The 17129-nt window shown below is 37.3% G+C and overlaps 1 protein-coding gene across 3 annotated transcripts in view; it reads left to right on the forward strand.

Moving 5' to 3' along the window:
* The window catches only part of FSTL5 (follistatin like 5), a 420360-nt gene that overhangs the window by 189231 nt on the left and 214000 nt on the right, over positions 1-17129 (forward strand). The gene's annotated exons all lie outside the window — the stretch shown is intronic.

The following is a 17129-nucleotide window of genomic DNA, read 5'->3' on the forward strand; positions in this document are numbered from 1 at the left end:
TCTTAGAAGAGCATAAGATGAAATCAGTTATAATCAGGAAACTTGACATGGAACTTCTAGCTTTAAAATTAATTATTCCTTTAGGTTTTGCATAAAGAACAATCTTGACATTGCATTGATTAAAAGTAACTGAAATAGTGTTGGGCAAAGTTCTCTTAGCAAGGCCTGGTACTGAATATATCAGATTTGCATTGTGCGCCCCCCCTCCGCACATGCACACACACACACACGGAGGGATCAGAAAGTCACTTAGGGTTTTGAGCCTTCTTTTAAAACCTTCTAAAATCTTATGATATAGTCAGAAGAATGATGTTGTTCAAAATCTCCACTCCTTGGAAGTATCCTAATCGTCCTCCCAAACTCCCATGCCTGTGATCACCCCAGTTTTAATTTCACACTTACTTTCAGTGGAAGACGTAAGTAGCAGTATAGTGCTAATATGAAGATCCTGCTCAGAGTATCCCATCCTCTACTTTTTGTAGCAGGTTCGACACTGTAAATATAGCTTTCCAAGGATTATGAGATATAAATTTTCCCTAGGCAACCAAGTGCTTTGTGTAGAACTAAGGCCCTCTGGAAATTATATATTTACCAGCAGTATACTATGTGAAATGGAAGTCAAGTTTCCAGGGTGCTTGTTGTTCATATTGAGATATTTTTGTCCATAATTAAACAAAAATATATTGACAAATTTTGTTTCCCAATGCTCCCGTTCATAGAATGTTGTGATGATGTTCAGGGCATAAAGAACAATTTAAACCATTCTTTGAAGGTAGAACTATATGAAGACAAACCTCTAATTTTAGAAGGTGAAATGTAAGCTGCACTCAGAGCACTTGGGTAAAATAAATCACTAAAGCAGATGGCACACTAGTAGCACTGTTCAAGCACCAGAGAGAGAATCTACTCTAGTTCTAACTAAAATAAATACAGTAAATGAATAAAATCAAATACAAAAAATAAAACAATGGTCCACAGACTGGAAGCACACAATGTACATTCCAATCTCCCAGAAAGGCGACACTCCCAGAAAGGGATTGCAGTAACCACAGGATAATTTCATTAATATCCCATTCAAGGAAACTGATGCTCAGAATCCTACAACAAAGATTTGTTGCCATATATGGAGCAAGAAATGCCAGATGTCTGAGCTCAGTTTAAGAACGAAAGAGGCACTAGGGATCATATTGCAAACATATGTTTGATAATGGAGAGATAATAGAGTGCACAATAATCTGCTTTATAAATTATAGCAAGGCGAACATTGTATAGATCATGAAAGCTATGGGTTGTTCTTAAAGAAATCGGTATGCCATAGCATTTGATTTTCCTGATGTGTAACCTGTACTCAGAACAAGATGCTACTATTAGGACAGAATAAGAGAAATGGAATGATTTCCAGTTGATAATTTCAGCTGAATTATCAGTTATGCTCAATAGATATGAATGTTAGACTTTGATGCATAAGACAGGAAAGCTGTCTGTTGGCAAAGTCTAAAGAATTCATAATGGACAAGCTAGAATTGCTGATGCTGGCATGGATCCTTTGTCCATGTTGTTAAAATCAAGCTTCATTTTAAACTGCTAGACTAGTCAGTTCCTTTATTCCCCTCCTCTACTAACAAAGAAATGGTTGTATTGTTTAAGAGCAATTAGTGCTTAATTGTCTTTTCTACCTCTGCTGAATAGAGACCCTGCCAAACTGGCTCAGACTAGGATATACCCCATGGTCAGGTATTCTACTGCCTTCAGAGAGGATGGCAAACACATCTGGATTTCAAAGAGAGTAAATATCTATGGGTGATTGGCTTTGTCTTATGTATGAAATCCATTGTTTCTATTTCTCAGACCACTTAAGAGCCATTATCAGACTCTGAAGGACACTTACCTTCTTCTCTTTTGCAAGCATTGCTGAAAAAAGTAAAGGAAGAAAGTGCAAAGGATGGTTTATGAAAACCATTAAGAAAACAAAAAAGATGACCACAGATTATTTACATAACTTTAAAGTAGCTCAGTCATTACTCAGGATTGAGACTGAAGTCAAGAAATCAGAAGACTAGGTCTTGGAATGGCAGCTATGAAGGAACTAGACAAGCTCCTGGAGTGTCAAGATATATATTTGAATAGTAAAGTTAGGTTTCTTCATGCCATCACATGTCTCATTTTGATGTATGATTGTGAAAGCTGGACAGTAAAGTAAGCTAATAGAAAGAAAATCAACTCATTTGAAATTTGATTGTGGATAAGAGTTCTACAGAAGCAATGCGATCAACTTACTGAGTCTTTTGTAGGATAAGTGAAATGATGATATTCACCTACTGCCTTCTTGGATACCACACTCAGTCAGATGAACTGGGCTAGACTTGTTTTCCAAATGTTTGGTCTGAAGTGACTTCTGTTGTTTGTCTTCACATTGTTTCTGACTTATGACAATTCTCAGGGGAACATTTCTTGGTAAGATTTGTTAGAGGTTTTCTTTGTCTTCCTTTGAGGCTAAGAGAGTTTGATTTATCCAAGATCATGTGGGGATTTGAATCCTGGTCTTCACAGCCATAATCATGTGATCAAATCACTACACCATGCTTGCTCTTTAGAAGAAACTTCTCATCCCCTCTTGCTTATCTTTTCTAAAACCTGTCTACCTTTTGTACAAGAAGGGACTATTCCCTCCACAAATTGAACTTTATGCCTATATTAACATGTCCCTCATGAACATGTACCTTTCAAAGTACTGTAAAACAGGTAAACTTGAACTGTATGTTCCACTTATTGTGGGTATCATTATTAACTTGAATACACATTACACATCCACTATTAGTCCTGTCTCCAAAATTAGGTCATGCAGGAATCATGATTTATATCCATAACTTTTGCTGCATTTGATTCCAACAAAGAGTTGGGTTTATTGAGGCATGCATACAGAATGTAGTGTCATGTTGTAACCAGTTGGACCAGCAGCATCAACAGATCTCCTGTAGATTATATCTAGATACTGGAAAAGAAGGAAAACATTCTAAAGTTGAGCTTTTACTACTACACCAGCAAAAATATGATAACTAGATTTCCAGTTAGCCCATGGTTTCTCAGTTTTCCTTTCACTTAACTTTCCCTTGTTTCTGAGACTCTGTCTCCCCTCTCCTCTTAAGCCTCAGGACAAAACGTTGATGGCATCATATCTCTCTCCTTCCAGGAAGGCAAATGACATTCCCTTCCACAAGCATTTGCTATTCCAGATGACCCAAGTCAAAAATGTTATGACAATTCAATGCAACTTCAATTAAAATAAAGATTGCATTTAAAGGCCTGCCCACAATACATAAAACAAGAAGCATAAGTTTATTTTAGTTTATTTCGATAAATACCACACGAACAACAACCAAAAAATTATTTCTTTCCTGAGCAGGATTGTAGGACCTTTGTTTTAGATTTATACTTTCAGAAGTCTTATCAAGTTGAACAAATGGTTTTAAGTCCCATGAGTCCTTACCAGCATATTCAATTGGATTGTACAGGAAAAGTTTTAGCTCCAGTGTAATTAAGGCAGTGAACTGAATGTAAAGGAGCTATCCTATGTACCAAACTTACTGCTGGAATAGGGGTCAGAACCTTGGATACCTCCCTTAGATTTTGGGCTGAAGCCTGCAATGGTTGACATGGAAGCTCCCAGCATCCACTGGTTGTACCATATTAAAAATATCGGGAAGGTCAAATGTGCAGTTTCCTCTGGGAAATGTATCTTCCCAAATTACTCATTTGGAAGTTCACAAGACATGCTTATGTTCATTAAAAGTTTGATCAACACTTGTACTCTTTCCCCTTGCTGCATTATTTAAGAATGCAGTTATTAATAGTGCCTAAACAACCTAGATTCATTTGAGCAGGAAATGAATAGTGAAAATACCATCTAGAACCATTTAGCAAAGCCACTTATTTAACCATGTGTTACAAAACAGAGCAGAAATTCATTTATTTAATTTCCAGTGCCTGGGCCAGGAAATAGCTGTCTTCCATCATACTGGAGGGGAACCACAATTATACATTCTCAAGCTACCGTTTATATAAACATATTGAACAAATTACTTTTCAACACTGCAGTTATATATTTCTGTGAGGGAACAAGCATAGCACACAGAATGTATTTTATATGAGTACTAAAAGTAGAAATTACATTATCTGCACACAATCAATTATCAACTGCATTTCTTGATAGATTTCAAGGACAATGAAGCTATTATAGACCATGCATAATTTGGTACTTTGGCTTTTGTAGAGAACTTTTTGTAAAAACACTGAAAACTTATTGAAGAACCTGATGAATACAGTTCAGGGACAAAAAAGAACTGCAGACAATGAGTAAGATTTATTTATTGTTTTTTTTTAAATAGCTAATTTGGATCTGTTTTATCCTAAGTATGAATCAGTATACATTGGGAAAAAATTAATAATAGCACTGTTACACAGTTTACCTAAAGACAGCAACTTTATACAAGTATTTCCTACAAACATGAGAGCTAAAATACATTGGATTGTGCAATGCATAGTTTTGTAACACACATATTCAGGTAAAAGCTTGCACAGAGATTGTATTAATGGTTTTGGGAAGGCAATGTGTGTAATTTTAGGGAAATGGGCTAAAAACATTTCTTGTTAAAGACTATAATATATTTAGAATAAATGATATTTTATAGGTGGTTAATTGACAGAAAAATAATTCAAACTCCATTTCTCTCTCTCTTTTTAAAAATAGTCCCAACAGTTCTCTGTCTCTTGGTTCTCCTGTACATGCTTAATCAAGTTATTATATTTTATTATACTATTATACTATTATATTATATTGTTATATTGTTATTATACTAGTTTTTATACTACTACTTCTTCAATGTTATCCTGTGTAAATCCTAAAGATTTTCATAAATATTAGGATGTATTTCTTTTGTCCTTCCAGCAACTTTCACTTCCAAATGTATAGATAATCAAACAGTTTTACTTTTTTAAAAAAGTGTTCAATGTAGTTAAAAAGAAAAGACTGTGTAACCACATATGACTATAGAGGATATATATATCTTAGGCCTGTTACAGACTGCCAAAATAAAGCTGCTTCGGGTCTCTTTGGAGGTATGCTATTTAAATGATGCATGGGTCCTAAGAGTCCGGAGGTCGCACCAAAACCACACTCCGTTCCTAAGCACTGGAGTGCAGCTTTGGTGCAGCTTCCGGAATATTAGAGTGCATGCATCATTTAAACAGCATACCTCCAAAGCAGCTTTATTTTGGCAGTCTGTAACAGGCCTTAGAAAACATAAATGAACTAATAAAAATCTAATTGGGTATTTACATTGATGGAAGAATTCCTGTCAGCAGATGCAGAAAAAATGTGATTTCATTCCCCACACAGAACTTGCAAATAAATGTTGTTCTTCTCTTTCTTTCTCCCACTCTGCCTTCTGTAGCATCCCAAGCTGCCTGAGAATTCTCCACGCATCTGAAACAGATCTAAAAGATGTCTGTGGTGGGGAGAAGGGGGGGGGAGGAGGAACTGCTACTTCCAGGATCTATCCTCCCTCAGCATAATTACCCAGTCAACTCATAGTCCGGGTGTACCACTCCTGTGTCTTGTATAACTGATGTCTGGATTGTGATGTGCTTTCTTTAACCCTGGCTAAAGCTCATCTCACATGGAACAGCATTCCCATGATAGATTGTCTCAGCTGCAAACCATATTTGATCTAACATGTTTACAGCTTTCATCTGATTTAGTTTAATGTTGCTTCAAAACATTCCTTGTGCTTATTTGCAGAAGGGTAAGAATTCATAAAATAACAGTGAGGCAGGAAAGGGCGTGTGAACCAGTGTGTTGTACTGGTTTGTGTGCAGGACTACAACTCTGGTGATCAGGGTTCAGTTTCCCACTTGGCCATGAAGACCCACTGGGTGACCTTCGGTGACCTTCCCATGACAGGTTCACCTTAGGAGCTCTGTAAGTTGGAAAGGACTTGACGGAACACAATAATGATTGAAGAGGGTAAGAAAATTTTGTGCTTTTTAAGTTTCATAAAAATGTCTCTACAGTGATCCAGGAAAATGATCAAGGTGTAGAAGTGTGGCATGCCTCTTCATGCCTCTTCAACAAATTACCAACATTTTATTTTCTTTAAGTAGATAAAACACTTAAACATTTAAAACTTTGCATATCATCATCATCATCATCATCATCATCATCATCACATCATCATCCCATGGTTTTCCTAGCCCTGATATAAATGTTTATATCACTAAAACATACTGTATATAATTTAAAATATAATTAAACTATCAAAATAATTAAAGGCAATTTAAAAACATACCTATTAAAATGCAATGGGGGTTGCATATACAGTAGCAGTAAGCATATAAACTCGGCACTTGTGATTGGGGTCCTTGATGGGGGAGTTTACTAGTTCTGCAAGGAATCCTACATATGCATAATGCACAGAAAGATAGAGACAATAGATATGTTGCTACTGTTCATATTTACAGCATGCCCATGCCATACGCAGGTGTGCTATATGCAGCTTTAACCTTACGTGGAAGGTTAAGCCACCAGAAACAGAATGGCGCACATAGTGCATTGAATGCAGGAACATTCCCCCCATTGAAACAAATGGGGTTTGAGCATACATGTTTTTCCCCATTCACCAGGAAGGGGTGGTGGTGGAATGGGTCCAGGTAGGCTTCAAATTGATTTGAAATCACTTTGTTTTGTAAGTGTGAACAACCCCATAGATGTCAGAAAATAATAGCACCCATTTTTTCTAAATAGTGATTAACAATTGGAGAGTGTGTCTTGTATCCCTTGTGTCAAACAAACTATCAGTTAATAGACATATGTTGTACCTATGAAAAATCTCCTTGGGGTTAATTTGAGTTAAGGAGATGTCTTGTGTGACTTTGTTGTTAGCACAAACTTGACATATGGTATTAAAATAAATGTCATCTTCCTGACTGTGCATTTTGTATTTTCTATAGAACTTGTAAAAATAGTGATTACAGTACTTTGGGTAGTTGGAAGTAGTTGAATAGTGTGAGGATATGCTCACTACAAATCAGCATAATGTTTATAAATGCATATATTATTTATATGTTATAATCTTCTATTTTATATTTTTAATAAACTGTTCATTGCCCTATGAGTGGTTTAAAAGCATCATAAATACATTAATAGATAAATATATTATTTTTGACACTAAATTGAAATAGGATTGGTGATTTTTGGAAGGATAAACAATGCAGATGTCAGAAAGTGAGAACAGCTTTCTTGTTTTGAACAGAGTCTCTGGCTATAACTATAGAAAATCAGTACAGTACAATCTTAAATACTGGGAAATGGGGATAAACATGTAATGGACTGGTCTTTATCTGAGCATTTTTAGTTTTCATCTGGTCTACAACCAGATCATAATAAAATGAGTTTTCAGCTTTGATCTTCACTGTTAAATATGGTGAAGTTTCATTTGTTCCACCCTACAATATAACTCATAAGACACCAGTCTTAGCAGGGCTGTTGCCATTTTACTGTACAAAATGGTGCACCTCTCTGTTCACATGTAGAAGCTGCCAGGATTGCCAGTTGCATACTGGCAATGTGATAGGATTCTCCATCATACATTCAGTGGATGAAAAAAGCTGTGTGACCCACATAACAGTGTCTACCACTGTAAAGAAACAGCAAGAAGACTGCCACCAATTTCCCCCAGCATCTACTGCCTAAGACAGTTGCCTCACTCTCTCTAAATGGTAGACCTTTAGCTGCAACATGTTAGCATTTGCCACTACTATTGCTCCTAATATATTTCTACTGTATCGAAATGTCATGTACTTCCATTCCTTTGTGTGAAACTCAGACAATGAAAGAATGACCCCAGACACTCTTATACTCAAACAGCTTCTTCCTCAGCATCATGCATGGATACTACCCAAGCAATATCTACTACAAATTTGAAGAAAATGTGTAAAGTTCCTGAATGTATGACTTCTTTGGATAGTATCCATGGCCTTTCCCATTTCATACTGGATTGAACAGTTGAAGAAAAAGTTAAACTCCTTTTCCTGAGTGTTTAAATGATCACTTCACAAGAAGATAGCAGAGTGTTCCTCATATATGGGAACCAGAATCCTTCAGAAAAGACTTGGCAGAAAAGACAGACGTTGCAAATAGCGACCTCTCAGCCATGGTAAAGTGCTAAGGCCTAATCTGGCTCCTTTACCCTTTGCATATTGCTACAAATGATACAGACTTGGATATTTAGTAGTGATATTTTATTAGGTTCTCATTCAGATCAAGGCCAAATAATACATAATGTTGTTTAACTCCTGGCATAAATGATTAAAAAATAAATTAATAGCCAGCTTTGGGAATCAAGATGGATTCCATGCCAGGCTTTGTAAGGATGGAGCTAACACTTTTCTTCATCTGTCCACCCTAGTATGAAATGGGAAGGGCCAGGTTGTTAGCAATGGAAAGAAAAATCCCATGGGCATATCTGTTTTCCTTCATGAAAACAAATAACTTGGGCAGACCCAATTTGGATTAGGAACAATAGATGGGCAAAAAGAATAAGTCCTCATTCTCTGCACCATGGTCCTGATCTTTCTTTCTTCTTGCCATGCCATTTGTTTATTATTAACATAGATCTGAAGCCATAAATAATGTCCAGATACATTTGTCCTAATAAATTCTCTCTGATTCTGATCGTATTCATTGAAAGCTATCACAGGCCTTGCCCTTGCCTGAGACCTCATGTCTGTCAAGACAGACTTGTGCCACAAGTCAGCCTCCTGTAGGCCTTTTTAAAGCACTGCACAAGTTCACAACAATGGTGGAATAGGATTGCACACTATTGTATCCATAGAGGCAAGGAAGAGAGAAATTGTCAAATTAAACAGTTATTTAAAAACATAATGAAATGTTGATGACTTTGGTTATTTGTGGAAAGCAAATGAACATTTATTTGGGGCACATGCCTTTCTGTAGGTATAAAATGTTGAAGATTTGTTTTAATGTTATACACTGATGTTTAAGAAGCAAATTGTCCTTCTGTACTGTGGCTTTTTCATCAACAAAACATCATCTAAATTGGGTATGTTGAAATCTGAGAAGCTAAGGAAACTGTGTGTATCCCTCCTGACATTTAATCAAGCAAATAGTTCATAATGCGATGCAGAACTAACCTTTTGTCTACAGCAAGAGGTTGGGCTCACTCTTGCTGCAAATTAGACAAGTCACACCTCTACAAAAATCTTCCAACCATCTGCCATCACTCAAAAAATCCTATTTTATATTTCCATTAATTCTTATTTGAAAGATTGAAGTAATCCACCCAGGCTCTTGACAGAAGCATCTCGTCTATAGAGAAAGCTAGAAAAAATACTGAGGTGATGCTGAAAAGTTTTAATTATGTGTGAAAATACATATTTACAGATCTTTTTTTTAAAAAAATGAGGCAAAAAGTCATTTGAAGGATTACAGTTCAAACAAACTGGTGTTATGGCTCTGATACATCTACCAGAAACATAAGGAGATTATTTGTAGGCAGTCATGTTAAACATGGACTAGAACTAACTATGTAAAACTACAATTTTTTGTCAAGCATTACTGATAAAAGATTTTGGTTGACCTGTTAGACACAGCTGGTCTCATCCCGTTAGCTGGTGTTTTCTTCAATAGTGACTGCAAAAGCTCAAAAAGGCTCACCATAATGCCCCAGATGACCCTGGTTGCATGTCAAGATCCCATGTACTGGCCTAAATCCAACATTGCTATGACACTTGATTGCTAGCAAAACAGAACTTTCTCCCCCAGCCCTCTCCACTGCTGCCTCTTAGCCCACCAGGAAACTGGCTCAGGAGCCCCCTACAATAGGCTTTGGAGGACCTATAGCAAGCAATAGCAAGTAAATTTCTATACTGCTTATCAGTGCACTTAAGCACCCTCTAAGTGGTTTACAGTTGTAAGCTATTTGCTCACAACAAGCTGCGTATAGATTTTAGCAACCTTGGAAAGATGCTAGGTTGAGTCAACCCTGGGCCCCTGGCTAGTACTGAATCACAACCTTGTGGTTTGTGAGTGAGTGGCTGCAGTACAGACATTTAATCACTGTGCCACCAAGGCTCCCAATTCCACTCCATTTTGTTTGGACTTCTCTGTTCATTTGTTTTAGTGGAAACATTCTTTTGAATTCTGGCTACTGGCTTATCAAACTGACACTTATTTATCACCATCCTGGGGTGTGTCCCATCATCTGCAGTTGGTTACACTGGAGCTGCTGAGAACACTGTCGGGCATATGAGCTAGGTGTTGTAGATTTCTCCAAAGGAAGAAGTGGCCTATGAAAAGATCGTGCAAGTCTTGGCCTTGTGATTTGAGAGACAATTTTTTTTAGCAATCTAGTCATTCTCAAAAAGATAGAAGAATAGAACACAGTTTGACACATTGCTGAGCATGCATATAATAAAATGATGAGAATGATCCACTTTTTGAACAGAAAAACAATATACTGAATAGCTAACCATTTTCACCTGCTTTTCTTCTCTTAATCAAGGGACTAGGGATAGATAATAATGCGGGTGCGCCTTATGCAGCTTGCAGCATATGCTGAAGCCATGCTGGGGAAAACCCTGATGCACCAGAAGAAGTAATGCTGTGCCATAGGCATACACATTTTTCTCTTATGGGGGGGCGGGGGGGTCCCAAACAGATCCCCCACATAAGGGAAGGGTTCACTGTACACTTTTGCATTCAACCACAAATGAAAAACAGAAGTATGAGCTAAAGAAGCAACACATAAAATGGTATCTTTAATTTATTGAGTCAGCAGCCTGCTTTGTAAATTCTGCAGGTAGATATTTGATTAAAGATGTTAACAAAAGAAAAAAAAAGAAAAAAAGGAGGGAAAGCAAGAGAAGGAGGAGAAGCTCAAGCTACTCTCAAAGGACAAAGTTTGTATTACCTTTTGTTTTAAAGAAAATGTAACAAGCGTTTTTTCATATATTCACGCCATTAGGGTTTGTCATTAGGGAGGCTTGCCATTAGGAATGGAATGAAAAAGGGTGAAGATCTGAACTACACACTCTGAAGGCAAATTAGGAACACCTGCTTTTAAATTTTTCAGTAAGCATGTGGTTTCCCAGTACAGATTGGGACCATTACACATAGGTACCAGAGCTATAGATGATTTCTCTACCACCACCAAGTTCTCTCACTTTCCTGCACGGTGAAAGAAAAGGAGAGAGTTATACTTACATTGGTGCCATTTGTGGTTTCTATCCTTTTTGTTTTCTATCCCTTGTGGAGTAGGAGTGAATTGTATGATGATGGAGTGGTTGTGAAAGGTGAGTAGACATACATAGGGTTGATCTGTGAAGCATCTGTACAGAGATCTAATGCTTTTTTGGAGAATAATGTAGTGACCTCACTTTATGGGGGGAAAACATGATTATGGCCCTTCAAAAATGACTGTTTTGCTAACTTTGGATGCACTTGAAACAGGGTCAGAACACAGTAGATGATATGTACATTAAACCAAAACCAAGATAGATTCTTTGAGGTGAATGACTGAACCAAAAGCTTCCTTAAATTTCTGAGATCTAGTGCAAAAATTGTGTCGGGCTTTGTTTTGATATTGTTTTAACCATTCAGTGTCTTGAAATATACAACTGCTGCTTTTTCTCTCTTTCATGATGTCTGTCTGAATAAATAGTGACAGGTAAAAATTGTCTGTGTCTAGTGGGAGAAGATCTGACAGCAATGGCTGGGCTGACTCCATTGCAGAGGAAAATGCAGAACTGATTTGAACTTTTTTTTGACCTTCACTTTCAACAACAATGGCCTTGGGGATAGTCTGCCTTTTATATTTCTTGTTTCATCCCAACTTAATAAATTTCTTGAGTAGGAGGAAAAGCACGTGTCAGGTTAAGTTATCCCATTTAAACTTGTTTGAAGCTGTTAAAATACAGAAAAAAGAATGAATACAGCCTATTAGTGATTAATGCAGCTCATTAGGAATTAATGGAGTTAATTTAATCTTCATCAGGCCAATAGGTTTCACAGGGTTTGTGCATATGTGCCATGTAATAGAGATCTAAATGGAAGAACACATGGAGGGTTTTCCAGTCTATCATACTTATTAACAATCCTTCCATTCGAAGGCAGTTTGAAATGATACATTCATGAGGTTCTCTCACAATGTGTTTTTACATACATTCTCCTTTATGTCTAATAACTTTCTATAAGGCAGTATTAGTATTTGATTTTGGGAGAAGACATTTGAAATAGTTTCATGGAAATGCAGAGCCTTTTAAGAAAACTGTAAATGAGATCTGCAAATTTGCTTATAGGTGTTTTTATTTTTTAGAAAATTAAGACAGCACAATTGTTGGCCAACCAAGAAATAACAAGACCAGACACAAATAAGTGGATTAAACAAGGGCCATTTTATTGACTCTAAAATTTATTTAGCTGGAAGTAAGCAAACTGTTAAGGGCAGAACAACCTGGTGCAGGTCCAGTTGAGGCCCAGATCTCAAACTACAACAGTTCTCCAGCTATCCCTTGAGTGAAAGCACCAGATCCCGAGGGGAATACAAAAGGGATTGGTTGGTATCTCCGCCAGTCATCTTTGGAAGGCCAAAATCTGGCAATCTCCCTCCCAAGCCACAAAAGTTTATAAGAGAGAGTAAAGCCTAGATCAGCCCCAAGGGCTGTCTCCTTTCCCCACCCCCTGGTCACATGCCCCGTGAAGACAGTTCCAAAGGCCAACCCTCCACCACAATGGGGTGCCAAGGTATACAATGATCTAAAATCTTCTTCCCACACTGCTGCCAAGGGAAAACCTATTTAATGATACCACCTCAAACCAATTGCCCAATTCCCAACAGATACAATATAGTATAGGCAATACTAAAACAAAACAGAGGTACTAGAGAAAAAAATTCTACTGACCCCCAGGTGACCAGCTGAGCTCACACCGCACTAAGGGTGGGTGGGTTGCATAATGCAAACAGGTCCTGCTCTAGGGGGCAATAGGCTTGAATAGCCTTCTCAGTTGCTCTCTATCATGTGGTACAGTCTGGCTAACTAGCCAAGCTGTTGTTACACTCTGGCCTCTATTCACAGAGGCCAACAAAGAGGCCCCCTCCCCTGCAGCAGCTCTGTTGCACAGTTCAGGGACTAGTAATGTTCGTGGACACTAGGAATATAGAAATCTTCCTCCAGTTTTTCTGTAAACCACAGAATTGCAAACACATGAGCTGCATATTATGACCTGAATCCTAGTGGTAGTCTGAACTAGAAAAGACCCATTGAATTAATTTGTTAAATGGCAAGTCAAAACCTATGTAAATCCCATTCATTCATTGGGTATACTTTAGTTGAAACTATCAATATCATTCAATTTTTGGCTAGGGTAATTCATTGTTCCTCTGATTAATATTCGAGCATCACACTACACACTGTTCATACTTGTTCAAGTGGTTACTTGAAAATTTCTAAGATCTTTGGGTATGAGTGCTATGTGTGCATGAACAGACATACACAAAAAGCCCGTGAAGTTTTTTCAAACTTGTTGATTTAAAAGATAAATGTTGATTTACTCAATAGATAAGCATCCATGAATGATATATCTAATGTCTGCACATTTCGAAGCACCCTAGAAGAAGAAAACTAACAATTGGGCTATATACCATGATGATGATGATGATGATGATGATGATGATTTGTATCCCAAATAAGTTCTGTTTTCCCAGAACTGGGACTCAGTTGTTGATGTTGTTTTTCATTCTACTGCTGTTACATTTAGGTATCCAGTTTACTAGGCCAGTCTTTGCTCCAGCTGTAGCCTAGTCAGTTTTATCCCTTTAACTTTTATGGAAATAAACCGTCACAATAGAAATTTGGGATGAGATAGAGGAGAGCCCAAATATGTTTCCCGCTTTGGCAAAGCTTCAGCACCTCTGATATATATATATATATATATATATATATATATATATATATATATCCAGTTCTTAAAACTCAACTAAAGAGAAAATTAAATGTTTTTAGATTTCAGTGAGAATCAGAGGATATATATTTCTTCCCTGACAATTATATGTCCAAACTAGTCTTACTGCCATATTCCATAGTAAACATATGACATTTCTTTGACCTCTTTACTTCTTAATCAGGTGAATCCTAGATGTCACCATTTCCCTTCAGTATTATCTCTAATGTCAAGAAAGGATAGGCAACTGAGACAGGTTTGCAAGCCACCTTTATGTCTTTTGAACTTCTGGGGACTACATAGATTACTGATGATATTGATATTGATGATAATGATGATGGTGGTGGTGATGAAGATGAAGATGATGATGATAAAAACCAGAGAGATGAAAATTCCACTTCCAGTTCTCAAATATAGAGAGCCAGTTTCTCTATTAATACATATCAACATTAAACTTTCTCTATATGTATAATATTGCAACATATTTAAAAGATAAGTGGCTGTTCCCAGAAGCTTCTAAGAGGAATAATTTGCTCTCTCATTTTGGCTAGAAAAGAGATAGTCTGGGGCTTCTGAAAGCAGTGAGGGCCCCAAAAGCATTCTGGGGCCAAGTTCAGCCTTTGGGCCTCAATTTGCATATTCTTGTTCTAAGTGTTCCTTTGGACCGCTGGCATAATGTATCCAGATTGTATCCAGCTGTTAGTTCTAACTAAAATAAACCTATTGAAACAATTGCACTTATCTAACTGTTGATTTATGAAGTTCCCATTGATGAAATTGTTATTTGATACTAAAGCATCACATTTTATGTATTTCCTACAGGGAACACTCCCATAACATTCTTTATTGAGATGATGCCTATCTAGAACAATTATCAGTGCTCTTTTACATTGTGTATATATCAATTCAATCCAGCTTTTAATACAGCACATGTGCATGTCTTTCTTTGTTCTTAAAAAAAGGAAGGAAAAAAAAACTTTTATTCTATGCAGGAATGCACCAAATGCATTTCAAATGGATAACAAATTGGGGGTGGGGATTACTGGGTCTGTTCAGAGGTGATATCTAAACAGTAATGTTCCACATTTTCTTTTTAATCTAAAAAGTCTTTCAGTCTTTGCTCAGTGTTAAGCTTACAAACTGAGGTATCATTTTGTAGTTATTAGTTTCCCAAGACAGTCTTTCTATTCATTTTGTGTATCCTTCCTTGACAATATGACAACTACTGAGCTGTGTTAGGACTGTATTGTTCAAGAAGGCATGAAGTAGGAGCACTGCTGATACAATATGAATGAGCTAAGTGTTTTGAAATTCTAATGTCAATCGTTTAATGTCAGTTTAATTTCAACTAGATAGTGTTTGCATCCATGTGCATGCCATCATTCAAGTGACTTGTGTGTATGTCTCTCTGTGTTTTAAGACATCAGAGACTGACTGTAATCAGACAGTGGAAACCATAGCAATGTGTGTCATACTGATCCTTAATTAAAGAAAAGAAGAGTTTATATAAACCTCATTCAAATTTGGAAATGATGGCTGGAAGACATAAAACTAGATTTTACTCTTCATTTTATATGCTATTCCCTGATAAATTGTTGATTTGAAATAGATTTCTGCTTTGGTATCATATGACTCATCTTTATCAAATACTAGTATAATTAATGAATTTGAGGAAGGAGAATGTAAATAAGCTTTGAAATTCTATAATTTAATGTATGGGGACAGGGTCCCTCCACACCCAAGAGGTTAGTGTTTAACGGCATTACTGACAATGTAATTCTATACTTTTGTACTCAGAAGTAGAAAACACTAGTGATATCAAGCCTCATTAAAAACTTTTTTGTTAGTACAATTGGAAACATTGGCCTGTTACAGACAGCCAAAATAAAGCTGCTTCGAGTCACAGTGGAGGTATGGTGTTTCAATGATGCATGCATCCTAAGAGTCCAGAAGTCGCACCAAAGCCACGCTCCAGCCTTAAGGTTGGAGCGTGGCTTTGGTGCGACTTCTGGACTCTTAGGATGCATGCATCATTGAAACACCATACCTCCACGTGACTCGAAGCAGCTTTATTTTGGCTGTCTGTAACAGGCCATTATTTCTCCCATGTGGCCTCATAACCTATTCTGAAGGGTTGGAAGACACTCTGGAGAAGTTTTTCCAGGTAGGATGAAGTGCTACATGGGGTAAAGGAAGGAACAAAAAAGTAATCACACTATTGGTTAGGGTACTAACCCATCATGAATCTCAACTATAGGGAGCATGAGCCATAAAGTCATGTTTTGACTGGTTACTGCAAATAATAAGATAATGTACACATCTCTCTGGATCTAAAGCAGACAGAGAGAAATGTCCTTTTGTATGCATTATGGACTTTGATAGAAAAGACAAATCCATTAATTTAATGTGTGAAATGACCCAAAGGGCTATCAGAAGTTTCTCTTTGTTCCCTCCCTCCCTTCCTCCCTCCCACCCTCTGTGTTTGATTCCTTCATTCACAAAAATCTCAGTGAGTACAAGAGTTTGGATCCAGATTTAATCATACTTAAAAGAGACCCATTTGAATCAACAGGACTTATTCATATCATATACACTTGAATATAAGGTGACTTGAGGTTAGGTTTTAGGGCCAAATGTATGGATATCGATGTACCCATGGATAAGATGAAGGTAAACCTTAGGGATATGTAACAAAGAATGTAAAGCATGAAGCAAAAGAAACTTATGCCAAAGGACTTGTAAAATTCTGGTAGGCATAACTGTGTGTACTTATCCTAAAGGCTAGATGGATGTGGAGGGGACTACAGTAAATGGTGGCTGTGTGGTGGGTAGGGGAGACAACTAGACACAGGTGAGGCTAAGAAAATACATGCATTCATTTAAAAAGATTGAAAAGGTAAAGCAAAGAAAATGGCAACTACATTAGCTGTCATCCCCTGCCACCACCTTGAGAATTCAACATCAGAAGACAAAACATACCTATCACAGCTGTGCCCTCCTCCAGCTCAGTTTGAGAGTTATCTAAGTTCTCCAGAAGAGGAGGAGGTAGGAGAGGAAGGTCCATGTCTGTGGGAAAAGTGATGGTTTTGGCATTTGGCACAAACCTTGACACTCC

Source organism: Sceloporus undulatus, chromosome 5 (assembly GCF_019175285.1).
Source record: "Sceloporus undulatus isolate JIND9_A2432 ecotype Alabama chromosome 5, SceUnd_v1.1, whole genome shotgun sequence".
Taxonomy (NCBI): Eukaryota; Metazoa; Chordata; class Lepidosauria; order Squamata; family Phrynosomatidae; genus Sceloporus; species Sceloporus undulatus.